Here is a 22,793-nt window from a genome sequence, read left to right as displayed (position 1 = left end):
ATGTGTTATATATAAAATATATTTATATATAAATACAGTATATACATGCAAATATTCCTTAAATATATACATGCATGTGTGTATATTTATATATACAAAATAATTATACACAATTATGGAATTGTGAAATTACTTTCGTATGCTACATATTCAATATTTGTCATTACTATGGTAAAAGATGTGCCCACAGCTCTCACTAATTCAGAAACCACTTTAGAACTAGCGATGTATTAGGCTGTTTCTGAGACGTTATCACAGCACAATTGAATATTAATTTTATACTAGAGTTTGACAAACAAGAAGTTATAATTTTAGGCACAATGTTGTGAGTTACTTTGTCTGTTTTTGCTCTGCCAAAGAAAATAGATCCAAGCAAAACCGTAGTTTTTTGTAAATAAATCAATGTTTTTGAACAAATTGGTTGAATGAATAATTCAACGACTCATAAAGACTTCCAAATGCAATGTCCTACTGGTGTAGCAAAGTCTTTAGAAAAAAAACCCTGGAAAATCTCACTAATCCACTGATAGTCTTTCTGGAACACGCAAACAAGACAATCCGAGAGATACAAAGAGTGAAAGTCCTTGTGCTGTTGCTGTCCCATACGAAGCTATATGAGGTTATATCTTGCAGTTCCGACTTTTTTCTCAGAATTGTGATTGCTAGTTTATATCTCAAAAAGACAGAATTGTGGGATATAAACACAATTAAAAATTTAATTGTGAATTTTGTTCTCAGAATGGTGAGTTTATATCTTACAATTCTGACTTTTTTCTCAATTTTCAACTACACAGTATTGCTATTTCTGTGTTGCAAACATCAAATAATAACAATTGTAGGCATACTGGGATAAAAGTGTATAGTCTGTATATAAACACTTGCATAATGGAAATGAGTAAACGTCCTTTGAAACTAATGTTTATGCTTCAAATAAAGATTGTATCTATATTCTATTTGCTGCGTCCCAATTCACATACTATCCGTCCTAAATAGTATTCGAAATTAGAATCAATGTGTCCCAAATCGTAGTATGTGAAATAAGTATTCCAAAGATACCCGGATGGTCTACTTTCAGTGTTGGACGAGGATTCGATTAAAACTACAAACACGAATAAAAAGTGTTAAAAAACTACAATCATGGCGGATGTGTGAGTCCGATGGTTAAGTAGAGGTTTAGATAAAGGGGTTTGAGTGATTAATTATCAGCATCTCTAACCTGACAAAAAGATATTTATGCATTGTTCTCCACATTATATTTCATCTGCAACAGCATAGTGAACTTTTGTAATGATACGTTTAGTCATTAACTTTTAAATGCATCAGTATGCAGATTGCAAACAAATGAGGAGTGTCTCCATATAAAAGACCCGCGACTGTCAAACCAACGTGCTACTACATTTCTCAAGGAAATAAAATAAAATAAAAATTTTAACTGTGACAAGATGATTGACAGGGCAGTTTAAGCATGTAACTAAGCGACAGAGCTGTCCGTAAATGATGACGAATTAGCCTAGTTTGTCCCAAAGTTTGCCTTCTCTTCTGCTACACATTCAAAAGTATGTACTTTTTCTTCACAAAAACAGACAATAATTTTGGGGAATATTATAAGTAGGCGAATTGGGACGCAGCAATTGTTACGCCAGTAGGTGGCAACCAGTGACTGTTAAAATGTATTTAATGTATCGTTGATTTATTAATTTCAAACAATTTTTACATAGGCAAATTAATTAATTTAAATTAATTTAAAAAAAAAATATTTTAATTTTTTAGACATTTATAAATATACTTATTTACACCCCCACTCCCTTCTTTTGGTACGTTCTGCGATCCACGACACACTCATTCATTATAGTAAAACAAATGTCTTTAAAGTCCCACTGAAGTGCCTTGAAACGTGCAGCATTATTGAGTCATTTCCACTGACACAGGGAAACAGGGCGGGGCATATGGAGTGAAAATAGCCAATAGCATTTGGTTTAGCCGTTGAGCTCGGTGAAGCAGTTTCCTCCTAATCTCTAACCGTTTCTCCTGCTAATCTTCTTCATATCACTTTAAAATATCATTCTGTGCAGAATTCAAATGAGTATGATGTGTTTTCTGGTCTGCGGGACTCGATCATATGATTCGCTCTGTGTTTCGTGTCTCTGGACCGGAGCTGTGGCGGTTCAAGGGACATTAACCTGAAACCAGACTGCATTCGCCTCAATGGAAAGCATATTTACACTGTCTGAATGGTCCCCTATCCCCTATATAGTGCTCTATGTGCCATTCACCATGTAGAAAATAGTATGTGGGAACAAGTGACTGATTTCAGCCACAGCTTCAGCGTCCGTTTAAAGGGTGGAGCTTCTGATTATAGAGAGCTTTGATTGGACAGTGCAGAGTGATGTCATCGAAATCATTGATCTAGTTTTGAATGCTTATATTTTCTAAATGCGAATTTCGTCGTTTTGGAGATCACTTGTTAACAGTAAAGCTAAAATATAATGACAATATAGAAATCTATCTATCTAAAAGCCAAAAAAAACTTTAAAAGCCTTTAAGGTGATCTCATTTGCACCAGGGGAGATTAATCAGAGTTTATTTTTCTATAAGAACTATCTGCCTGTACATTATCCTTTATATAAGCACATGAATTGTTACTTTTGAGGCATTGATCCTTAGAAATGAACTGTACGGGACGGTCCGACTGTGTCTTTAAAAACTCCTGAAAGCGCTGGAGAATGATGTCAGACTGAACGCGAAATCACTTCCTGAACTGAGAGAGAGAGAGAGAGAGAGAGATGGGTAGATCGCTGTTGTTGTAGACAGACAGACAGACAGCAGTGGAGGTGAGGAGGGTCTGTCTGAACACACACACACACACACACACACACACACACGGACCCGCTGGAAACTCTTGACATCCAGAGAAACACCCGCGACTGAAGGAGAGACTCTCCGGGTAAATATATGATCTGACACGCAGCATGTTTGAGTTCTGACTGCATGACGCATATGGGGCCATATTTTTATTTCTACTTCATATATTCTGTGATTCAGAGTATACAGCAGTATTTACACTGATGGGGATCATATTTTGTAATGGCACTGAAACTTGGGGTTGCTTTATTAATCGTAATGTCTAACGTTCAGGCTAATGAAACTTGTTTAAAAAATAAATAAAACTGTGTCAGTGAAGGAATGCAGGTGGAATGTGTTTTGCGAGCATATTGTGAAACGTGTGTGTGTGTGTTTGAGTTTGTTTAATGCAGAATGATGATTATGATGATGGTCACTCTGCAAACAATCAAACACTGTTAAAACTCAGAGAAGACCATTTACTTTGCAAAGCTGTGTCTGTCAAATACTGTTTTTTAACAGGTATGGCAATCTGAAAATGCTCTTATGCAGTTTTTGGGGCATGTGCAATGATATTCTTTGAAGGAACTTGGAGTTCTTGAATATTTATATTAAGATTTTCATACACAGGTTGTAGTGCCTCAGCTAAATTCTGTCTTGTATTCTGTGACTGTATCTCAGGTTGCAGCACTTTTATTCATAAGTTCATTGTAGCATGAATCCTCAGCAGTGGATTTCAGTGTTCATTGTAACCGGATGTCATTTTTAACTCTGAAACCACATGAACAGGGGCATGGGCCAGAGATAACCCAGCTAACGGTTTGAGACTGGTTGATAAGGCGAGTTTGTTCATCGTGTGTGTGTGTGTGTTCAGACTGGAGCTTTAGATTTGAGGGTTTGTTGCTTGAAGATTATGCAGAAGATGACTAAATTAGAGAAAGGAAGTTTGGTCAGAGGAGAGAGTGTATAGCCACATGAAGTGTGTGTGTGTGTGTGACTATTGCATGCTGCTGTCTGGTTTCCAAGACATGTGACTGTGCACAATGCCTCCTTTCCTATGAAACTAACATGTGATCCATGGCATTTCCTGAATATGATTGCTCTCTCTCTGTCTAGATAATATCTAACAAATATTTTATATGTGCATAGTGAGTCATTTCAGCAGAATAGTGTCATTTACTTCATTGAAAGAAGCCTAACGTCTGCTTTTCCGTGGTGGGAAGAGATTTTGAGAGAGTTTTTGAACTATATGGTCGAGCCACAGGGCTTCTTTCACACCGCTGTAAAATTCACACCAGCTGTTACTGCAAATGTGCTGAATATGAATACAGCACTGCTTTCTCCAGCCGCTGAATCTTTAATAAGTGCTTACAGCCTTTGCAAACTGCAATTTATTGTTACTATCTCAAGCTATCGGAATATTTGTTTGTTTTAGGCCCACGTGTCATTGACTATTTTGGTTTCTCTTGAATATCGGTGGGTTTTCCTCTGTGGTGACACATAATGTGAACTTGTATTAAATAGTGTGTTTTCTGTGACCTTCGGTAGTTTTGCTGATGTGTTTTTTGAGTATGAGGGCATTTCACCAAACATATGTTGGCATTTGTCTAATAACGGGGTTCAATCAAGTACTTCAATTTGACTTTTGGAAATTTAATATTTTTGAAAAGCGCTTGAATTGTTAAAAGACAATAAATGTGAAGTTAGTGTTTAATTTTATCGAAAAAACAATCTTTTCACACAAAATGAAGCTGGAGTCCGTCTGATATAGAGCCATTTCGCATGGCTATGAGTGTGATATTACTCCTAAATATCCAAGTATATGATACAGCTTTTATTCTTCAGGTCAATCATATATTCATGGGAGAAAAATCAGTTTGAAAAAATAAATTTAATATCTTTGTTATAATATCCTTTCAAAAGTTAAAATTACCGCCGTCATTGCATCTACTGCACATTATTTGTACCATTTTGTTTGATCGGTTTATTTTTGTTTATCTATTATTTACCGTTTTTAGAATTTGAAAGATAATAAAATATTGTTTGATAAGTGAGATCTGTGAATGAATTCCTGAAATTCATTCCTGGAAAAAAAACCCAAAAAGTAGTGCTTGAAAAGTCCTGGAATTTCCTTCAGTATCTGTACTTTTCCTGTAATTACACGAGCTTCTACATACAGATTACTATTGGAAACCCAACAATTGAAGACATGGGAAGTGTTTTCTCATCCCTTTTGCATGTGACAAATCTGTTTATTCACTATGCATCCACAAAATAAAGTAAAACCACATGAATTTCCCACTTTTCTCATGTGATCACACACTTTGCACATGGGAAACATGTGGTTTCAGAACAGTTCCCATGTGCCAAATATGTGACCACATTCTCCTCTTCTCTCACTCATCTCTAATAAACCTGGCATTGCATGTTCCTCTTTTGTAAGTCGCTCTGGATAAATGCATGATCATATGGTTAGTTGCATTGTTTATTATTATTATTATTATAGTAGGGTTGCACAATTATGACAAAAATCATAATTGTAGATTATTTTGGTCTTGAAATTATTAATTACGATGATCACAATTAACATTGAATTATGTTTTGAATAGCTTTTTGTCATTGTTTGAAGTCACTGCATGCTATATTGTTATATCAAAATAAACAAGCTGATAACACTCTTCCTCAAAAACGTATTGCTTTTCTATAACAGTAAGCCTTAAATGTCAAATATATATATTTTTTAATGTAAAGAAACCAAAGTAAAAATATGCATGGTATTATAATGTTATACTAAAATTAAAACAATGTGGGGGAAAACCCTTAAGATAAGCTGTGACTCTCAGACATAAACAGAGAGAAGTAGTTCCGGCTACAATGTTCTTCCGCGAGACGAATGTTGTTCTGGTTATTAACCGCTAGAGAGCCACAAGTTACGGACTGCAGCTTTAAAAAATAAAAACTTTTTGAAGCACTTGACAGGCAAATTTCCATGTCCTCAATCATGTTTGAAATAAAGGCTATATATATTTCTAATAAAATTAGCAATTTTGAGTATTACATTTACTTATTCTGTTTGACAACTCCAGGAACAAAGTAAGAATCATTCATAAACTTATCTCTCTTTTCCTAATTGATTTAGAAGATCTTATCTAATAGTGTATAAAAAATAGAAAATAGAAAAAAAAAAGATTTTATATAGCTATTATTAAAATTCTTCCTAAATGTAAATCCTCTGCTAGCGTGTTGTTCTTTCCTAGCTAGTAATGGGCTTCATGAGCTTAAAACCCTGCTTCATTTTCTTTAAGGCCCATTCACACCAATAACGATAACAATACATTAACGCACGATATCGTTCTGTTTATTATAAGCATCTGTCTCTTTAAATGCTCGCGCTCTGTAAAGCAGGCCGGATTCTGATTGGCTGTCAATATTTTTTTCGTTCATCATCGGCAGGAAAAAAATAGATTTGAATCAAAGTGAACTTTTTTTTTTTTTTTAATTGCACGTTTGAATGATGATTACGTAATTGAGGCATCCATAATTGTAATCACAATTACTAATTCGATTAATTGTGCATCCCTATTATGCATTTAGTATTGTTTTTCCTGTAAAAAAATGTGACCGCATGTGTTTTTGTGATATTTGATTTCTCCTCTTCTCTACCTCTAATACACTTTTGTACGGCGCTTTGGATAAATGCATGACTCTATGATTAGTTGCATTGTTTATTATTATGCATTAACTAATGATCTTAGCAATCAATCAAAACTAACTTTATCTGGACAATAACTTTATTCTAGAGCTGCTGTAAAGCCAAAACAATCTCAGTTACTGTAATCTCCTGTTATCACTGTAAAGCTGCTGTGAAACACTGAAGGTGACTTGACATTTAGTATATTTGTCCTGTCTGCCCGTCCATTTTTGGACGACTGTGTTTCATAAATGAAGTTGTAATGGTGTTTTTAAAGCAGGTCATCTGTGCATTGAGTGTTCTCACACCGCACACAAGGCCGTGTTTCTCCATGTGTGTGTGTGTGTCAGTGCATGCCTGTAACAGCGCTGTCTTTGGCTTGGCCGGTGTCCAGGTCCCGATGACGCGCACAGCTGTATTTTTGCACCGTGTCCTGATTTGCCTTCCCGAGGCCTCGCTCACACACACATTCCACATGGGGCTGAAAGGGCAGTCGGGGTTTGTCGGGTGTCTCGGGGCCGGACCCTGACGGGCCCCTTCACCGAGGCCCTTATCTCAATACAATGAGCTCGTTCTGAACATCAGTAATGAGATCTCGGCCCATGCAGGGACTCTCGAGACGTGCTGTGATTTGTACTTGTGTACGCGCTACACGATCGACAGACTTCTGGAATACACATGAAAAAGTTCTTCATGGAGATTGTGCTCAAGTTCAAGTGTTCACACAAATTGACTTGGTTTAACAGTGACTTCTGTGTTCTGTGCTTCATACATCTGTACACTAAATGTGACTGCAACTTGATATTATAGCCTATATGAACTCCAAACATAATGTAATGGGGTTGAAACAACTTTTGAATAGTATTGACTCTCGATATGAACGTTTTGGCCGATACCGATAACCGATAAACCGATAAGACTCACTAAAGGCGTTCTGGTAATAACGTGTGTATTTTTCATTAGTTGACTGCTAAACAAAGGCTTTTTCAGCTGATTCTTAAACTTATCACATGATATTATTTAACATGATAAAAATCCCTTCAAAAAGGAAAAGACAGTTCAGTGCAGCACTAGTCATATAAGCTACATAAAATTATAATGAGAACGTCATAATTGTGTGTTTGTGACATGGCTTTTAATGTTTAGACTTTTGTTTTTTATATACATTCATATGCAAATTTGGATGTATATTTATCAGCCAATATATCGGTTATCGGCTTGTTAATATAAAGAATTATCGGTTATCGGTATCGGCAGAAATTTTCCGACCGACATTTTGACATTATTTTGTGTGTATTTAACTGTTAAAGTGCAATAAGCAGCAAAAATAACTCCTGAGAGGAGGCTTTATGTGCGCAAACTTTGGGTGTGAGCTCAAAATCTGCGAGAATAAGTCAAATTATGCGCGATACGCTGGTTTTGTTTGTTTATTTGGTGAAAAATAAGAATTGGAAGCGTTGCTGAAATATCTGAATCGAAAAATCTACATTTTTGGCAATACTACATTGCACTTAGTTTATTATTTCAGATGCATTTTTAAAGGTCAACAATTGAAAAATGCATGTATTATATTTGAAATCTGGCGTGTTGGCGGGTGTTAACGTCAAGCACTGTATATATACACATTTTTATAATCCATTGCATGAGAAAAATGAACCGTGTAATTTTTTTAATGCGTGCAAGAAACGAATATCAGCTCTCAAATATCATTGAACCACACTGCATTTTTTCAGTCAGTATTCTTCTGCTATGTGCCGAGAACAATATTATTCCTGTAAAAACAAAAGCATTTTTTCCCATGTTTCGGGTCGACGATCAGTGCTAAAACTCTCGGGATAGGCCAGAGAGTTCTTCGAATCAGGGTTAGGGTTCAGATCGCATGAAGCCCATGTTGTTTACAGTCACTGAACTCCACTGGTGTGTATTAATAGAAGCGACGCACCTGTCGCTCTTTCTGATGCTGGACTCGGATCCTCTGCATTCACATTTCAATCCAAATCAAATGCAGTTGCTTTACACACACTACCATTGAAACGTTTGGTGTCGGTAAGATGAGTTCATGTTTCTGAAAGAGTCTCTGCGTTTATTTGATCAAAAATACAGTGAAATATTATTAGAATGTAAATCATCTGTTTTCTATGTGAATATATCGTAAAGTGTAATTTATTCCTGTGATCAAAGCTGAATTTTCAGCGTCATTACTCCAGTCTTCAGTGTCACATGATCCTGCAGAAATCACTATAATATGATGATGTGATGCTCAAGAAACATTTATGATTATTATCAGTGTTAAAAAACATTCATATTTTTGTGGAAACTGTGCTACATTTTAGTTTACAGGATCCTTTGGTGAATAAGTTCAAAAGAACAGCGTTTATTTGAAATAGAAATATTTTGGAACATTATAAATGTCTTTTCTGTCACTTTTGATCAATTTAATGCGTCCTTGATGTATAAAAATATTAATTTCTTTACAAAAAAATCATACTTGCCCCGAACATATAAATATACAATGTGGGTCAAAATAATGCTTTCTGAAGGATTTGAACACATTTATGATTATTACCAATATTGAAAACATATTTTTGTGGAAACCGCCATACATTTTACTTTAATGAATAGAAAGTTCAAAGAACAGCATTGATTTAAAATAGAATCTTTTGTAACATTATAAAAGTCTTTACTTTCACTTTTGATCAATTTAATGCTTCCTTGATGAATAAGGCTATTAATATCTTACTGGCCCAAAACTTTTATAGTCCCTTTAATAACCTGTTCATTCAGATATTGTAATGAAATGTGGGTGTAATGACCTTATTTGTCGTTTTGTTGTGTAACCAGTGTCCATATACTGTTCACAGAAAACTGTTGATGCTTAGTATTTCTGTGTACTTGTGTAAGAGAAATAAGGGATGAAGGAGATCCAGGCTGTGAGACAGTGCAGCAAAAAGAACAATAAGTGTGTTTTTATGGACGTATTAAACCCACGATATGAGAGGAATGTGGCACAGACTCTGAATGTGTGATTCACGGTCAAACTTGTGCAGGAGGTTTGATAGTTTGTTAAATTAAAAGGCTTTTTCTGTCTCTCCCTCCCCCTCTGTGTCTTTGTGATTTCTGGTAAGTGACATGACTGGCCTTTGGCATAACGCCTGGCATGATCACATGGTATGGATGTGTGTGTGTGTGTATCTGTGAATAATTCCACATGAATGACTGTGTGTGTATATTGTATAATTGCAGCAGGGCAGAGCTCACTGTTGTTCAGGACAGTTTGAGCTGCTTTTATCACAGCGATCTGTTTCTGTGTTTGATGCACATGTTAAAACACGCACATGCACAGAATTCTGAGTTTAAATCTTGCAATTCTGACTTTTTCCTCCTAGAATTCTGAGTTTAAATCTCGCAATTCTGACTTTGTCCCTAGAATTCTGAGTTTAAATCTCGCAATTCTGACTTTGTCCCTAGAATTCTGAGTTTAAATCTCGCAATTCTGACTCTTTTTCTTTGGAATTCTGAGTTTAAATCTCGCAATTCTGACTTTTTCCTCCTAGAATTCTGAGTTTAAATCTGGCAATTCTGACTTTTTCCCCCTAGAATTCTGAGTTTAAATCTCGCAATTCTGACTTTTTTCCCTAGAATTCTGAGTTTAAATCTCGCAATTCTGACTCTTTTTCTTTGGAATTCTGAGTTTAAATCTCGCAATTCTGACTTTTTTCCCTAGAATTCTGAGTTTAAATCTCGCAATCCTGACTTTTTTCCCTAGAATTCTGAGTTTAAATCTCGCAATTCTGACTTTTTCCCCCTAGAATTCTGAGTTTAAATCTCACAATTCTGACTTTTTTCCCTAGAATTCTGAGTTTAAATCTCGCAATTCTAACTTTTTTCCCTAGAATTCTGAGTTTAAATCTCGCAATTCTGACTTTTTTTTCGGAATTCTGAGTTTAAATCTCGCAATTCTGACTTTTTCCCCCTAGAATTCTGAGTTTAAATCTCACAATTCTGACTTTTTCCCCTAGAATTCTGAGTTTAAATCTCGCAATTCTGACTTTTTTTCGGAATTCTGAGTTTAAATCTCGCAATTCTGACTTTTTTTCCGGAATTCTGAGCTTAAATCTCGCAATTCTGACTTTTTCCCTTAGAATTCTGAGCTTAAATCTCGCAATTCTGACTTTTTCCCCTAGAATTCTGAGCTTAAATCTCGCAATTCTGACTTTTTCCCCTAGAATTCTGAGTTTAAATCTCACAATTCTGACTTTTTCCCCTAGAATTCTGAGTTTAAATCTCACAATTCTGACTTTTTCCCCTAGAATTCTGAGTTTAAATCTCACAATTCTGACTTTTTCCCCTAGAATTCTGAGTTTAAATCTCGCAATTCTGACTTTTTTTCGGAATTCTGAGTTTAAATCTCGCAATTCTGACTTTTTTCTTTGGAATTCTGAGTTTAAATCTCGCAATTCTGACTCTTTTATCCGGAATTCTGAGCTTAAACGTCGCAATTCTGACTTTTTTCCATAGAATTCTGATTTTAAATCTGGCAATTCTGACTATTTTCCGGAATTCTGAGCTTAAATCTCACAATACTGACTTTTTTTCCCCGGAATTCTGAGTTTATATCTCGCAATTCTGACTTTTTTTCCATAATTCTGAGTTTAAATCTGGCAATTCTGCCTTTTTCCAGAATTCTGAGTTTAAATCTGGCAATTCTGCCTTTTTCCAGAATTCTGAGCTTAAATCTCGCAATTCTGACTTTTTTCCCTAGAATTCAGAGTTTAAATCTCGCAATTCTGATTTTCCTCTGGAATTCTGAGTTTAAATCCTGCAATTCCGACTATTTTCCTCTGGAATTCTGTGTTTTTATCTCGCAATTCTGACTTTTTCCCTTAGAATTCTGAGTTTATATCTCGCAATTCTGACTTTTTTTCCGGAATTCTGAGGTTAAACGTCGCAATTCTGACTTTTTTCCATAGAATTCTGATTTTAAATCTGGCAATTCTGACTATTTTCCGGAATTCTGAGCTTAAATCTCACAATACTGACTTTTTTCCCCGGAATTCTGAGTTTAAATCTCGCAATTCAGACTTTTTTCCCTAGAATTCTGAGTTTATATCTGGATGGGCAAACATCATCTCATACACTTTCTTACAATTAATATTAGTCCTTCAGCAGAATCTAAAGTGTAATGCTCTGCTTTATAGATCTTCATTATTATGATTATGAAGTATCTCTTTTTCTATGACTGGCACATTCTTGTTCTCCTGGTCTTCTGGATCTTGTGCACACCTGCTGGGATCCAGACCTTTGGTTGAGCTCCAGGAGAACGTCTGGAAAATCTCAGGGAACGTCCCGTCTTTCTCCATGATCCAGTGCAAACTCAACTTAACTCCGAGCTTGTTAATGTTTTTACGGACTGATAATGAACAATAACATGGGTTACATCAGTAACTCACAGAACTAACAATCATCTCAGTTCAGTGTGAAAGCTGTTTCTTTAATTATTATTATATATGTGTGGATGAGCAATGAACTCTATGCAGTTGAAAAGCTGTAGATGGTTAATATTTCATCAACAGTTTTTACCTGACAGTCTGTATTTATTTACTCTCATTTAATGCTGCTCAAATGTGGCATACATGTATTTACACAACAGTTGCATTATGGTATTATAAGATTAATGTCATTTATCTCAGCTTCTATAAAATAAGCCTTTATATATTGGTAAAAAAAAACAACAGGAACTCATTTCCAAGATTATGACAAAAATCAGTTGATATTAATGTTAATGCCAATTAATAGAATGCAAATAAATTGTGTTTGGGTAAAAGGCATCGTGTCATATTCTGACTACTCAGCGTTCATGAAGTAGTTATTGATTATTGTGCATTAGAGAATCTAGAGTTCATTGATTATTTTACTGGCATGAAAAACAAAATCCTTGATGATTTTTGATCCAACATGAGCAGATGTAAATATGATTCTGCAATCAACACTTTTTATTCATTGCTCTTTCTCTTAATTTTGGTGTCATTTTTTTGTTGTTATTTTCCGTATTCATGTCATAACATACCAGTGGTGTAAAGTATTTGAGTAAATATAATTAGTTACTGTACTTAAGTATCTTAATTTACTTTGGCTACTTTGTAGTATCAAATATATTAGCAACTTTTACTCTCTATTTGACTAAATTTTTTCGATACATGTGTGAAGAGTAATGCAATTACTCGTAACCTAACCTTTTCTTCAGCAGTTTATTGCTGCTTTATAAAGAAGTGATATCGCCATCTACAGGGAATTAAAGGAACTATAACTGTGTGTTTTTGAGCTGTAACTTGTGTGTGTGTGTTCTGCTTTTCATGACTGCGAGAGCATTAGCGAGAATATTAGCTCAATCGCAGGTGTTTCATATATAAGATGAGGCCGAAACCAACACATCCAGTGCAAGTAGGCGTTCACTATTTCATTTTACTTAACATTACTTTATTTATCCGTTATATTAGATTTTTTTAAGGATATTTATTGGTTTACTTATGCTCTTTTTGAGCACATGAGCTGAACTTGGACTTGAGATTGTAGACGTTCAAGAGGCTGTTGTGTCGACCTTGATTTATTGCAATATTGAGCTGTTGATTTCTCATATTACAGATCAACTGTTTCTTGTTTTTCACCGGCATGTATTTTAGGTGTCGAGGACTAGTTCAACTGAAGTAAAATACTTCAGTAGCTGACATCTGATACTCTAGACTTTTACGTATTATAGTCGTATTGAAATTGGTGACTTGTAACTTGCAATGGAGTCATTTTTGCTGTAAGGTATCTGTACTTTTACTCAAGTATGATTTTCAGGTATACTTTTACACCTCTTCTGCCACACACACACACACACACACACACACACACACACACACACACACACACACACACACACACACACACACACACACACACACACACACACACAAACACTGAGCTGGTTTTCGTTGTGGCCCTTTGAGCTGTTAGTCTCTAGCTAAATCATTATTGCACTGATGGTTTGGTGTTTTCAGCAGCAGATTCATCATTTATTACTGTAATGTTTTAGTCAAGATCATTGTTTTACAGTCCAGAGATGGGCTTGCCTTAATTCTGTGCGATTATGGTGTTTTGGATATTCCCTTTCATGTGGTGTGTAATAAAGCTGTTTGTGAGTGTAAAATGTGCAGATAAATTGAGTTTTTGTAGGTTTGTAACTAATTTGCATAATGCCAGCCCTCTGGTCTTGATTGGCTGAGCAGTGTCTCTTAGCTCCGCCCTCAAACACTAGTTTATCTGTGACTGGAAGAGTTTGGTTCGTGTTCGTGTCGAGAAGACGCTGTTTGAGATTGATACGGTAAAACCCACGCCATCGTTACTGTTCGTATTACTGTGATCAAGAGCTGAGACACCGATATGATGATGAGCGTTTGCTTTCTGACTAGAGCTGCAGCTATCGATTCTTTTTGTAATCGATTAATCTAGCACTTAATCGATCGATTAATCGAGTAATCGGATGTTTTTGTGTGTGTTTGTTTTATTAACAGAATAGTTATATTAAACTTGTGACTATTTCAGTAAAAGCTGTTATAAGTTATATACTATAAGTTATATAGTATGCAAGTTATAAAGCTATCTCATATGTGAATTTTCCTTTAAGATGTTATAATATAACCACTCTAAGCATATTTGTGTATTCTGGTAGTTTAACGCTGAAGAAGAGCTGTAACGTGACTTGTTGTTGAACACGCAGTAAAAGCTGACGCACTTTTTGTTCCGTGCGTTTTAACTGTTAAATGAGTACTCCGAATCTTTATTAAAAACCAACAGGCTGGGGACTTTAATTTTTTGTTGTTGTCTGTATTTGGCAGACGTGAAATACAAACAAGGTCTCGCAAAGACTGCAATACAATATGTGTTCCTCCATCACGTTGTGTACAGTGAATGCATGCTGAAATTATAGTTGCGTGGCTACATAAAAGTTTAAGCATATGTGATGCATTGCTGCAATTGGTGTGTGTGTGTGTGTGTGTGTGTGTGTGTGTGTTTGTGTGTGTGAAGGGGTTCTTTTTTTAGGCTATACTCTTGCAATTGAACGTGATAGTTACGTTTACTACTTAAAAATGTCATAAAACCTAAAAATCATATCTAGTCAAACCGCATCACGACATCGCTACAAATACAGTACGGGATTAAAATCAGCGAACATCAATAGGCTTAGACTACGTTACCTTGTTTCAGCGAGTTAAGTGTGTAATGATCCCACACTTTAGACAATTTCTGCCGTTTATTTACATATTTATTCTCCGCCATCGCGCCAACTAAATTCAAAATATATGCTTCCTGAACAATACCGTGTGAATAAACGGTCCGTGTGAAACAATCAAATCCCTGCGCCCGCGCGTATAGTGCGCGTCATAGGAATTTAACGAGGCTTCGACGCAGAGTTTTTGCCTCGAGGAATTTTTATAATCGAGTAACTCGAGGAATCGTTTCAGCCCTATTTCTGACCAATCACAGTAGACTGTGCCATCTGACCAATCAGAGCAGAGCAGCTCTCAAAGAGGCGGGGCTTAGAGAGACTGAATCCTCGATCGAAGCGTTTCAGACACTGAGAGGAAAGAGCTGATGCTGCAGTGGATATTATGAGAAAAATCGTGTGTTTTATGACCCTGAATGCATGTAAACATGTTGTAGGAGACGTCAAAACAACACTAGGAGCCTTTAAAATAGCGTAATAGTGCACTTTAACAGGCTGTGATGATGTGTAGGTCTAGGGAGGGAAACTCACTGACTCGTAGTGTTCATGTTGTTTATTATCTGGACTGTTTCTGTACTGAAATCCCCGCACACACTTACACAGTGTTGATCAGTCTTTGCATTGAATGACAGGAGCAGATCTTGCTTTACACAAACCAGTCATCCTGGAAATAACCTAGAGATTGCAGAAGAACTTGACACTGAGTCTGAGAACGTTTGAAATATTTGTTTGCGACATTAAATAGCAGTTAAACTATTGATTTCAGATTTACCTTAAACGACACATAAAGCATCCAACCACATTTTCATGGTAATTAATTAAGTCTTATTTAGTTTTTATTTATATATTTTTAAATTATTTAAAATTCAAATTCTTTAATGTTTAATTCTAAATAAAAGTATATACAGTTATTTAATTATCCTTTTTGTATAATTTTTTATACATTTTTTATTTGTATTTATTTATTTTTAATTTTTTTCTAAAAATTAAAATTATTTAATTTTTAATTAAAAAAATATTTATAATTAATTAATTAATCAATATATTATTATTTTATATTTATTTTTATTAACCTTTTTATTTTACATTTATTTATTTATTTATTTATCACGATCGCTTGCTTGTTCTCCCACATCAAGCAAGGACGGTTGAGTTTACCATATTTAATTACCATATTTAATTTTTATTTATTTGTGAATAAAAGCTTAAATTAAATCTGTTTGTCATATAAAGCGATCGTGTCTGTTCAGGCGACTCCAATCAAACGCTCGATTCATATGCTTTTATTTAACGATCTTTTAATGAACGTTTTGAAGCGTCAGAGTTTGAGGTAAATACTGTCGATGGAGGAACAGAAAGCTCTCATGTTTCCTTATAAATATCTTCATTTGTGTTTCAAAGATTTACGAAAGTCTTACAGGTTTTGAAAGACGTGAGGGAGAGTGAATGATGACACATCTTCATTTTTGAATAAACTGGGTTTATTCAAGTGTGATGCTTCACTTCACAACCCATAACCAGTTATATACTCATAAACTCTGATTCATAACCAGTTGGAAAGAGAGTGTTTGTGGAGCAGGTGAGGATTGTTTGTTAGAAATGTGGGTGTGATCTGTGTGTTGAGTCACTTTCTTTCAGACAGCGTTTGATTTGATATCTTGAGAACTGGAAAACAGTCACACACACACATACATACACTCTCACACACGCATGCACGCACATATGCGCATATGAGGTGTGATTTGTGCACTTTGCAAACTAAGCAATCATCGTGCCACTCCATAGACTGTGTGCCACACAGACACACACGCGCATACACACACATCTTCTCTCACACGCACACACACACACACACACACACACACACACACACACACACACACACACACACACACACACCTAAAAGTCACGGTTTAGAGCGGTGTTTGCGTGAGTGCAGTTGTTCATTACACAGTGTTTCTATGTTCTCGTGTTATAGTGTGTTCTTTAGTAGCCTATTGCTGGATCTTTCTTCCATTTCACTTTCACTTGTTGCCAGTAATATCTTTCAAGGACAGTCTTGTCTACGTGAATGGCTCTTACTCACCTCAAACACATTTCAGCAACAAATAGCGTTTAAAAAGCTTATATTTCTCTCTGGACGCCGGCAGCTGCAGTGACATCATGACTTTACGGTCTGCTGATTGGCTCTGTTATTTAGAGGGCGGGGCTTATTCCGCCATATGCGTGTTGCACGTTTTCTCACACAACGTGCACACAACGTCAAATTAAGAAATGACAATTATTTTTCCAAGTGATATTGCATTTATTATTAACTGTCAAGACAAATGAGAGAAAGATAATTTACTGGAGAGATGATGTTTTCATGCTCGGATTTCTCCGTTTATATACTGAGGAGTTTAAGTTAAAAAATATCCTTCAGTTATTTTCCATCGCATGTGCTTAAAATAACTCCTCATCTCCATGTCTCTGACATGCAATCCTCACTCACATGTTTTCATGCACTTCAGATTACATATCACACAGTGAATCATCTGAGTCTCTGTCACGATCAGAGCCTCGCATGAATATATAACATATATGAATATGTGTTTGTTTGCTGATCTTGAGTGCATTAATGTTCATAAACCACAGGGAAACTTGCTTTGTTTTTTTGATGAACATTATCAAATGCAATTTAAATCACGTCTGGGCTGCACTACTTGGCAAAACATTCTGTGATTTATATATGGGTATAAAATATTATTATTACTAAATAAATATAAAAAAATAATGTAATACAATAAATAAAAACAAATAATAAATAAAAGCATGATTGGGATTTTGAAAAAATCTGCACAAGGGCTGCACACAAAAAATGCTGGTTATATATAGTATATATATATATATATACATATATATATGGGTTTAAAATATTATTATTATTACCAAATAAATGAACAAAAATAACTTAAAAGCATGATTGTGATTTTAAAAAGGCTGCACACCGTGGCAAAAATTTTGTGATATAAAATCACAATAATAATTTTTATTATTGTTATTACTACCACGAATGCTATTACTACTAAATAAATGTATAAAATGACTAAATAGAAAACATGATTGCAATTTAAAATGCATTTAAAAAAATTCTGCACAAGGGCTACACAATTTGGGAAAATGTTGTAATTATATATCAATATGCGTATGAAATAATAATAATAATTATTATTATTATTATTATTATTACTAAATACAAATATATAAAGTACTAAAAAACTAAATAAAAAATATTACTCTTGTAATATATAACTGTTAATTAAAAACATGTTTAATAAAATTATAATAATAATAAAATTTTATATCACAACTGTAAAATGACAATACTAATATTTACGTCTGTTGTAATTTCTTTATTTTCAGACGTTAAACCTCTGAACTTTTATACTGATGGAAAAAAATGCTTCATGAATTTCCACTTGTTGGGTAAAATTTATGAGTGCTTTTAGTGTTTTCATTGATGTGTACATATCTGTTCATATCTCAAAAAAGATGTTTTGGGGTTTCATGACGCTTTATAGAGGATATAATCTGCTTTTCTACGTGTTCATCTTTCTTTAGTGTTGCTGTTTGATCATGTAGTGTGTTAAACTGGCGGTTATGGTAAGGGGCGGGGCATTTCCCATACGCACTCAAAGCGCTCGACCAATCACAACACACTGATCCAGCCGACCAATCAGAGCACAATGTGCTTTTCAGAAGGAGGGGCTTCATAGAGACAGGAAGTAAACAGAGCGTTACTGACAGACTGGGAAGAGAGGAGCCGCAACAATGGAGAATATGAGGAAAATAATCAACATTCAAGCAGGAAAACATGTTCTAGTAGAGACAAAGAACATAATCAGAACTATGTAAAAGAGCATAATAGGTCGTATTTATAATGTGTGTTATGTTGGTTTGTGATTGTGTTTTTGCTGTAGTTCTGATATGCACAGCTCGTGTCGAGAGTGTTTGGTGTCCTTGTGCTTTACGATTGTCTGTCGAAGAGGCTTGATAACTCTCAGCTCAGACGCATCAATGTACGTGAGACACAATATTCACACTGCAGTCAGAATCTGACCATGATATTTACATATTTTTACACTTAAAACAAGATATTTTGAATCATATTTTTTTTCAGTTTTCATGATGGTAATTGTTTTTTTGTTTTTATTTTTCAGTTTTAGCTATTTTAACACATCAAGGTAAACTAAATGAAAATGAGAAATGTTGCTATTATTGACTTTTATTATACTATATATATATATTATATAATATTTTTTATTTTTCATTGTAATTTTGATAGGTATTGTGCTTTTGTCTTAGTTATTATTTTTAAATATGTCTATAATTCTTATAAATTTTTATTGCAGTTTTATTATCTTTAATACATCATGTTTGAGATGTTGCTTTGGCAGCCGCTGAAATGTAATAAGTTAAAGTTCTGCAGAAGTGAGTTTGTGTTTCTGTACGTTCCTCACGCTGGGCTCTGATTGGCTGGAGTTTGTGTTTCTGTATGTTCCTCACGCTGGGCTCTGATTGGTCGGCCTGTTGCCGGGGAGCTAATCTCCATGAGGACTGAATGTCTCGTGTCTGTCTGTGCATTTAGACCTCGACTTCAGCTCGACTGCAGTGTTTGAATATTTATAAAGCAGATTATTCATGTGAAGAGGGTCGGGGTGCACCAACACACACACACACACACGTACACACACACACACACGTACACACACACATGCACGCAACACACACACGCACGCACGCAACACACACAAGTACACACAATGCACACACGCACACACATGCACACACGCACGCAACACACACACACACACATGCACACACGTACACACATGCACACTCACACATACACACGCACACAAACACACACGCACGCACACACAAACACACGCACACACACACACACACAAACATACGCACGCAACACACACACACGCAACACACACATGCACACTCACACACGTACACACATGCACACTCACACACGCACACAAACACACACGCACACACACACACACGTGCGCACACACACACGAACACGCACGCAACACGCACACACACACACACACAAACATACGCACGCAACACACACACACGCAACAAACACGCACACACACACGTACACACATGCACACTCACACACATGCACACTCACAAACGTACACACATGCACACTCACACACGCACACAAACACACACTCACATGCATTGCACACAAACACACACACACACACACACACTCTCACACACACACACACACACACACACACACACACACACACACTAACTAACCCGACCTCTAAATCTACCCATCACACATAACTTTCTGCATTTTTACATTTTCAAAAAAACTAATTCTGTATGATTTATAAGCATTTGTACCCATGGGATCTGCTGGCTGGTCCCTACAATGCAATATAAACCTCACACACACACACACACACACACACACTGCAGGTTCTGTGTGTCACAGACGCTTCATCAGGAACAGAATGTCCCAGACTTCTCCTTTATCCTGACAGAGCCGTTTTCCTCCCGTCTGATGATCTCTCTGTCTGCTGCAATGCATTATGGTCCGGTTTTCCTCTCGTCTGATGATTTCTCTGTCTGCTGCAGTGCATTATGGTCCGGTTGTGACGTGAGCTGCTGATAAATCAATGGTTCTGCTGAGTTTATGGAGTGCACGTCTGCGTTCCTTATCAAAGATGTGCAAAGTCTATATTTAGCGTGTCTGACTCTGCATTATTCCTGCACATGTGTGTGTGTGTGTACGTGTGTGTGTGGCGTGTTGAACGGGATGGGTGTTTACACACACACACACACACACATACACACGATCAGTGGGCTAGATGACCAAAAATTTTATCAATTTTATCATACTTTATCAAGTATATTTTGCTGAAAATTAATATGCAATGATTTCAAAATGAAGATAGCAGTGAAATTACTAAGTAAAAGAAAGTGAAAAGTCCACAAACAATCATTGAAGAAAATATGACAGTCAGTAATACCATAAAAACAATATAGACATTTTAAACTAACAGTGTTCAGCTAATAGCCTACTATAGAAACTGAATAAATTAATCAACTGTAAAAAAATAAATAAAACTTATTATTGCACACTAGTCATTTTGTCTGGATTGTTGTGTATTATTCGTAATTGTTTGAAGCCGAAATCAAAATTGAAAATGAGTTACGGTTAATCACACAGCTCTAGTCGAGGCTCATTATAATAAAAAAATTAAAAAGGTGACTTTTTATCACACAAAAAACTTTTTTTTCTCGCAGTTACGAGTTTATATCTCTCAGTTCTGAGGAGGAAAAGTCAGAAAGTCGGCATCCTCCTTTTTCCATCTTTCCCCAGAATTGTAAGATATAAACATGCAGTTATGAGAATTTCTGAGAGTTTTTTTCTATTGTGTAGCCTCCACACAACAAAATTATGTTTATAATATATCCCCCTGTGGTGACAATCCAGCTTTCAATGTTGTTTATGTGTCTATGTGGTGTTTTTAATATGCTTTAAGACAAACCATGTGTAAATTCATAAGTCGACAGCATTGCTGAGTATTTTCTCCTTAAAACTGCAGTGAACCAAAGACAGTCTCAAAAACACGCTTTGAAATCGCTGGTGTTTCTGACGTCACAAACTACCTTGTAACCAATCAGATCAATGTGTGATCGTCAACGAGTGGATCTCTGAGTGAGTGAGTGAGTGAGTGGAGGCGGGGCTCATTTGCATATTCATAGAACCGCGAATACTAAATGAGGCAAGGGTGTCGAGTTACATTCAAGATATTTTAAGGCATTTTTAAGAAAAAAACATTTAAATATGTAATTTTGTTGATCAAAGATGAGTTTTAAGGGATAACGTTATTGGTTACAGGGGGACTTTACTATCTTCGTGCCTTAAAGACGCATTTACAGTGTGATAATATGAGTATGTTTTGCGACGATAAACAATCAGGCAACTGAGATTTGCTATATGGTATAAATCACTTTGATTGTAAATAAACTCGGCTGTAATATATTTCAACCTAACCTAACGTAATTTACTTTTTACGATGATATAAAGTATCACACGGCCACATATTTTGTATGCATGGGAGTGGATCATTTTTCTATGAAGATAATGTTGGACACTTAAATATCCAACTTAATATAAAAACCTTTGCGATTAATATAGTTAATTTCTTGAGATTCAAGCAATAAGGCTTTGAGATAGTATATTTCGCTTTCAATGAGTTTGCGCTGCTGTTTTCTTCTCTATTGTGTCGTATATATCGAGTGAAACGCTTCTGGAACAAGAACACATGTGGGCGGGGCTTGATTGTGTCTGTGAGGAATTGATCGGATGGTTGTGGTTTGCTATTGGCTGATCTCATGTGAGTGACAGGTTATAGCCCCGCCCTCATCATCAGAGAACAAAAGAGACGCTGCAAGACTTACTCTGATTGAAGATTACCAGGGAAATCAATGCAAATGTTTGAAGCCAGCCTGACTTGTGTTTTCCGTCTTGCTTCGGTAGTTTTTCTGTCTTGATTTGCATGAAATCTCGTCTTTGACTGCATGTGGTCACGCAGTATCAGTCCAGACAAATGAACGACGTTTACTGAACGATCTCAACACAGCATGCTCATATTTCCCTGCAGAATCAAAGCTCTTCTGCACTGAGAAAATCAAGGCCATGGTAATATCGGTTTTTTTATACATTGTAAAGTAATTGTGATGAAAACAATGTTGCAATGCCTTCATATGAAAGCTTGTTTCTTCCATGGAAAACAAACATTATAAGACATAAAAAAGGTCATTGCCATAAGTATATATATGTGTGTTTGTGTGTGTGTGTGTTTGTGTGTGTATATATATATATACTTTCCTCCTAACTGCTCTTCTCACTATCTTCTTTTCTTTTGAACATGGTATATTATGATGATGATGATATTTTATTTT

General features: G+C 35.7%; 2 protein-coding genes across 2 annotated transcripts in view; one reads left to right on the top strand and one right to left on the bottom strand.

The window, feature by feature from the left end:
- ak1 (adenylate kinase 1) overlaps positions 1–22,793 on the bottom strand; it is a 227,115-nt gene that overhangs the window by 201,742 nt on the left and 2,580 nt on the right. The gene's annotated exons all lie outside the window — the stretch shown is intronic.
- The window catches only part of nacc2 (NACC family member 2), a 41,711-nt gene continuing 21,643 nt past the window's right edge, over positions 2,726–22,793 (top strand). The window contains exon 1 of the mRNA XM_077213911.1: positions 2,726–2,944. The gene's annotated coding sequence lies outside the window, so the exon portion shown is untranslated. The remainder of the gene's footprint in view (positions 2,945–22,793) is intronic.

The sequence above is a fragment of the Siphateles boraxobius genome, unplaced genomic scaffold (assembly GCF_051911475.1).
Source record: "Siphateles boraxobius isolate OS27281-9 unplaced genomic scaffold, OSU_SipBor_1 67, whole genome shotgun sequence".
In the NCBI taxonomy this organism is placed as follows: Eukaryota; Metazoa; Chordata; class Actinopteri; order Cypriniformes; family Leuciscidae; genus Siphateles; species Siphateles boraxobius.
Note: the sequence above shows the minus strand (reverse complement) of the source record. Positions and strands in the feature narration are given on the sequence as shown.